This window comes from Melitaea cinxia, chromosome 24 (assembly GCF_905220565.1).
Source record: "Melitaea cinxia chromosome 24, ilMelCinx1.1, whole genome shotgun sequence".
Lineage (NCBI taxonomy): Eukaryota > Metazoa > Arthropoda > Insecta > Lepidoptera > Nymphalidae > Melitaea > Melitaea cinxia.
This window is the reverse complement of record NC_059417.1, coordinates 1563589-1570639: the sequence shown is the minus strand read 5'-3', so window position 1 is coordinate 1570639 and position 7051 is coordinate 1563589. Positions and strand designations below refer to the sequence as shown.

The 7051-nt window shown below is 32.2% G+C and overlaps 1 non-coding gene across 1 annotated transcript; it reads right to left on the bottom strand.

Moving 5' to 3' along the window:
• Positions 1 to 4435: 4435 nt before the first annotated feature.
• Trnav-aac lies at positions 4436 to 4508 on the bottom strand. The gene has a single exon. It is a non-coding gene; the product is annotated as a tRNA-Val (tRNA).
• Positions 4509 to 7051: the final 2543 nt, after the last annotated feature.

Sequence of the window (7051 nt, the reverse complement as noted above, 5' to 3'; positions counted from 1 at the left end):
GATGGTTATCCCGCCATCGGTCGGCTTCTTAAGTTCCAAGGTGGTAGTGGAACTGTATTATCCCTTAGTCGCCTCTTACGATTACGGCTATATTCTTTGATGCCACTGCCACATAACACTTTATTATTATTCCGGCTTAACTCCTTGGGTGGCAGGTATAAACAGGTATAATAATATATATTGTTCTAGATATTTTCATCCACATGTTAAATAAATCTTACATCAAAATGAGCGCTGTTTCGTCGCAAATACGATGACATCGGGTTTCCTGCTAAAAGTCTAGTTTGAATAGTGTTTGCTGAATATATTACAGCCTGGTCAGGAATTTTTCAACCAATTTTTACGCGATTAATCTGTAGCATACTAAAGAAAATAATTATTTAATTTTTATCCATTATGGAGATGAGTGAAGATCACGTCTAGTTCGTATCTTAGACCATAGGGTTCAAAGAGTAATTAAGTTAATTTCATCAATTAATTTCATAATTATACTGTAGTTATACCAGTTATAGTAAGTTAGTAATTAGTAAAGGCAAAGCCTGACGTCATAAACTAAATTGTTTAACATATATGCCTATTGTTCCATACTTATATAGCTACTAGTTGACCCCGCAAACGTTGTTTTGCCATATATGTTATTAACCCGCTTAATCCCCTCACCTTATAACTTAGGGGTATGAAAAATAGATGTTGGCCGATTCTCAGACCTACTCGATATGCCCACAAAATTTTATTAAAATCGGTCGAGCCGTTTCGGAGGAGTTCAATGTTTAACACCATGACACGAGAATTTTATATATTAGAAGATGGTAGTTATAGTTACTACGTAATTAGTATAAGTGTAGTCACAAATTGATCCTCGGAAGAAACGACTTGTGACGTCATAATAATCGATTTAAAGTTTAGCTTATAATACCAGTAACTTTATACTTTTCTTGTAGTTGTGATAACTACAGTAAGTTAGCTATTAGTAATGGTAATGCCATATAAATGTCAATTAATATAAAATACAAACTTTTAATTAATAATAATGTAGCAGGCGCCCTTTGACTTGACGTCGGTTATATTTTTTCTCACGAGTTCTCTTCGTCACAGCCGTGTCACGTGTACGAGCTATTTTAGAGTTCAGCGGGGAATATAATTTGTTTAATTACGCATTAATCTCCTCTCCTACTCGATAAATCTATAAAAATGAATGGTCGAAATGTATATCATCATCATCATCATCATTTCAGCCTATTGCAGTCCACTTCTGGACATAGGCCTCCACAAGTTTGCGCCAAAAATGGCGTGAACTCATGTGTGTTGCCCATAGTCACCACACTGGGGCGGTGGCGGGTTGGTGACCGTAGTGGCTTTGTCGCACCGAAGACGCTGCTGCCCGTCTTCAGCATGTGTATTTCAAAGCCAGCAGTTGGATGATTATCCCGCTATCGGTCGGCTTTATAAGTTCCAAGGTGGTGGTGAAACTGTAATGCGCTTGCAATGCTTGTTATGTTGCATAGGCTACGGAATCGCTTACCTTCAGGTGGGTCGGACGCTTGTTTGTCGACCTAGTCGCATAAAAAATTTTTCCTCATACATGCTCTCTGCAATAACATTCTTTAAAGAAAATTCCAAGCAAAAGGAACCTAGAAACAGTACACCAGTACGGGGGGTTAACCAATAAGTCTTTATAGGTTTACTAGCTGACTCGGCAAACGTTGTCTTGCCGCTAAACGCTATTTAAAAATAGGGGTGGATCGTAGAGGGTTGATAATTTAGGCTTTTATGTATTTTTTAATGTTGTATCATAAAAAAATAAAAAAAAATTATCTAAAATATAAAAAAAATAAAGGGGTGGACTACCCCTAACATTTAGGGGGATGAAAAATAGATGTTCGATTCTCAGACCTACCCGATGTGCACACAAAATTTCATGAAAATCGGTCAAGCTGTTTCGGAGGAGTTTAACTACAAACACCGCGACACGAGAATTTTATATATTTGATAATATTACAAATACAAGACGATCAGAACGGTTTTGTTCGCGTTTATAACTACTGTATTATTATAGATAAACATTTAACCTATATACAGAATTCTTAAGATATTAAATAATAATTGAGTAATCTAATAAATGCTTATCTCCCCACTGTGCCTCGGAGAACACATATAAGCCATAGGTTCCGGTTGTTACCATAGACAATCACTAATAATGTAAGTAAGCAATATAGGTAACAATCAATTCGGCATGAGTTACATTTTTTTCATTTAATTCAAATTTATGAAAATACCTAGCACATCCCTTTATTTAGAAGTTACTTAAGAAATGACCTTAATCATCAATTAATCAATAATAATCATCAGTAATAGTCATAATTAATCAGTGTAAATTCTATCTGGACAACCTTTTTTTCATATATCGGAGATGGATAAAAAGCCTTATTTAATACGCTGATCACCTGTGCATAGACGGTTAATTTTTTTACTATGCGTGATAATAGCTATCAAATTTTCCGAGACTGCCAATATGAATAAATAAATAACCGCGTCACACTCAATGGCACCCAGTAGAATTTCCCCTGTGTCAGGGGTACAGAAACGCAATACACGAGCACAAACACCCAGAAGTTTCCATAATAACAATCGGGACCAACAGCTATACGTGCATGAAATAAAAAAAAATTACATTTTTCTTAACTTCTGCTTAGTTAACTTAGTTCTCATTACATTACTTAGTACCTACAATAATTAAAATGATAAAAACTATAATTAACAATTACGGAACATTGCGTTAGTACCAGGAGATCATAACGCGTGAGATATTTGCATTATATCGAGGGTATATGTGTGACATTGCAGGTCGAAGAAAAGAGATGATCGCATTATTGTGTAAACTAACTTGGCTAAGTTATTTTTTAATTTTTTGCTGTTCGTCTATAACATTTCCCGTCTAAATTGTGGCTATGTTTTTTTAACCAAAATGTGTATCTACCCACTTTGAAATTTAACATACATAAATGCATAGGAGATAATATTTTTTAAATGTCAATTAATTTGTAAATTTATGATTCATAATTGTATTTGCTCGCAAACGAAAAACAGAACCAACTTCAATTACATCGACAGCTAATAGACGAAAAAATAGTCAAGTAAATACGCGTTATCAATGATTATCTACTCAAAAAGTATTTATCAGATCGTGGTCAAATTTAAATGGAACTACAAAACAAGTATCAGCATTCGAATTAAAAAAGAATCATAAAAATCAGTGTGCCCAATGAAAAGTTATGCGGTATAATACAACGACGGTCGACGAAAAAATAGTCAAGTAAATGCATTATTAGATAAAACTCGAAAAGTACTCATTAGATCTCAATTAAATTTAAATCGTACCACATAACAAGCACCACCTTTCGATTAAAAAAAAATATCAAAATCAGTACAACAGTCGACAGTTATGAGGTAACATGCATTAAAAAATACAATCGAATTGAGAAGCTCCTCCTTTTTTGGAGGTCGGTTAAAAGTGCTTTTAAAGCCTAATTGAATTAAGTATTTTTCTTTAGAAAAAGAAATACGTCAAAAGGACGAGTAATAACTTCCGGCTTTCTCACTCACTATACAAAACCCACAAAAGTAACTAACTGCTTTATGCTACTCAAAAAAGTTAACTGGTGTGATGTTAACCTTAAGTTTAAAAAAAAACTTATTAGCCACAAAAGGCTTAGTTATATAATAGGGATTTATGGTTATCTTTAAAAAATGGTAAAAATAAAAAATTAAGCAAAAAAAGAAATCAATTTTTGTGTCCTAATTATATTAAAATCGCGAATAACTACGTACATTGCCTAATTCTGTCTTAAAATAATACGTATGGCTGCCATCTAGTGGCGAGTAGAGATATCAGATTATTAATATATGTTGTCTGAGTTTCTTCGATTATAGTTCATTCCGCTAGATGGCATGCTACCGTATTAAAACTTGTTTACGTGTATTAAATATAGTAACTAAAAAGTAAAAGTATATAGTAATATATATAATAAAACATACGTACTAATTAATTTTTTTTATAGATTTTTAATGAATTCGTAAATAACTATAATGAACATAAGTTTCTTAATATTTTATAATATTTATTTAAGCAAATAACCCTAAATAACGCTGTTTTCCTTTTCAAGCAGTGTATTGTGCTCCTGGGCGGAATTGGAGAAGGGGTTGGCAACGTGCTTGCGGTGCTTCTGGTATTGGCAGACGCCTTTAACCTACGTAATGCCTGATGGTATAATCGTTTGCCATCAGGTGAGCCGTAGGTACGATTGCTTGCCGATCTTACATAAAAAAATAGACTTTAATTACTCCATTTTATTATATTATTTCAAATAATTTAAAGAATAACAAAACTATAAGAAAAAAAATAGTTAAATATACTTACTGACATGAAAAAATTCTTTGTTTCCGCCCGGGATCGAACCGGGGGCCTTCTGCGTGTTAGGCAGATGTGATAACCGCTACACCACGGAAACCGATGACGAATTAATGAAAAGTATTAAACATTTTATTCGTACAAAATAATCTTTATTTATTGATCTTCGAGATTAAAAAAAAGGAAACGTATTTACGCGCATAGCTTAAATAACTGCACCAATTCGATCATTCCTTTTTTTAACTTCCAAAAAAGGAGGAGGCTTTTTGACTGGGTGGACCGATTTCGTTGATATTTGTTTTAATCGAAAGCGACACGCACCACTGCCACGTGGCCCCTTATTTTCATTTAAATTTAATTATGATCTAACGAGTACTTTTCGAGTTAATTATATTTTAAGATACGCAGCGTTTGATAAAATAACTAGTATTTTTTATTTTTTTCTGCCGGTGGGGATGCAGATAGATATTTTAATTTCACAATGTTTTCAAAAAGACTTGAATTTGACGGTATAACAAAATGAAAGTGTGTGTGTGTGTCAACTTAGTCATGCAACTGGACTTTTTTTGCTATTTTAATTTTGGTGCTTTTATGGCTAGGCTGAATATGTCACATAATGTCCTATATTACAGTTGACAATTCAATTAAGTTTACGACTTATAAATGTAAAATTGAAATTTAAAATGTTGTATTCAATAGATTTAAATATAATTAATTTAAATTAAAAAAAAACTCAAATCAAATATAAATTGACGTTGGCTATTCGCACCGGTACAGTAAGTTTGTTATACCTATGGTAAGTTCCTATAATATACAGCTAAAAGTACTATAAAACGTAACTCTTAGCATTACTGCTCATCGTTACCGTTTCACAATTTTCATTCACCCTATTGTTTTCTTGTACCACAGGCCTTAAAAAATTATACTCCAAAAATTACATTAGAAAAAATAATAATAAAATAACAGAAACATGCTTTTGCTATTAAATTTAATAAGGCGTTGCTTAAAAATCTTATTACTTCTAATACGTAAAAAGACATACCCTCCACCCAAATTGCGTCACGTAATACTTGCTCTAAATATCTCCTAATGCATGACGTTCAAAAACAAGGCATGGCCGATTGAGAGCCCGTGGACATTGATTACTTTAATTTAAAAAAAAATACCCGTCGGTAAAAGGAAAAAATCCCTGCTTATGAATAATCAATATAATCGAAATTTCTATTTTAATCCTTTTTTAACATTTTAATGGGGAAATAAAAAAAAATATTATTTTGTAATTTTTTTATAAATATATATTCCTATAGCTAAATCTTTTTTATTAAAGATATTTTGTATACAAATGATGATTATGAAAATTTTAATATAAAACAAATCAAATAAAATGTTTATTTCATCAATAACCAACACGTTACAATAATAACACAAAGGTTGACTTCTTCTTTTGAGTGCAATAACCTCCCGTGCCAGAAGGAGTCACTCTTCCTTAACATACTTATACTTCATATAAAGTTATAAGATAAAACAAACTAAGCTTTACATAAAATACAAATATAGAATACTAATGAATAATACTGACATTAATATTATATTATAAATATAAATTGTGGTTTAAACAAATATTTAGTATATTAAATATTTTTTTTAAATACAACTAGGTCGGCAAAACAAGCGTACGGCTCCCCTGATGTTAAGCGATTACCGTAGCTTATAGACACCTGCAACACCAAAAACATCGCAAGCGCGTCGCTGACCCTACCCTCAATCTCCCCCAGGAGCCCTGGTCACCTTACTCAATAACAGGAACACAACACTCCTTGTAAGCAGTATTATTTAGCCGTGATCTTCGGAAGGTCGTGGTACATCACAGCTAAATAACAGTTTACAAGTAATGCGGTGTTCCTGTTGCTAAGTAAGGTGACCAGAGCTCCTGGGAGGATTGGGGATTGGGTCGGCAACGCGCTTGCGATGCTTCTGGTGTTGCAGTTGTCTATAAGCTACGATAATCACTTACCATATGACCTAATATCAGGTGAACCGTACGATTGTCTGCCGACCTACTTATATAAAAAAAACAGTTATTTACGTATTTTGAAATAGTAAAGGTATGTTAACTTATAATTAGTTTTTTTTTTTAATATTACATTAAATTCAAAATATATGTTCTATACTCTAACTTAAGTATCATAATAAAAAGTAGGTATGCCAATTTTAAATTCGTCCTACTTAAACTAATAAAAACTACAAATTATATTACTAAATAAATTATTAATTTGACTTTTAATGACACATACATATAAACACGAAAACTTACTCATAAACATACAAACAAAAACTCAGACTAGACTGTACACACTCAAATACACACTAATCTAATTCACTCACAATAATTATCACTCACTCGAGACATACTTAATAAAATACGTCTAAAACTACATTCTAATTAAAGAACTAGTCAGATTAACAACTAATAAGTGTCTGCTATATCTAAACATATAAATGCAATTTATATATTGGTTATTTATTTTTACTTATTTTATACAATAGAAGGATATAATGTACAATCAATTTATTTCTATCACAATTCTTTTAGCAAAAAAAAATTGATACTGATTATGTATTAGTTACTAGCTAGCTTAGTTA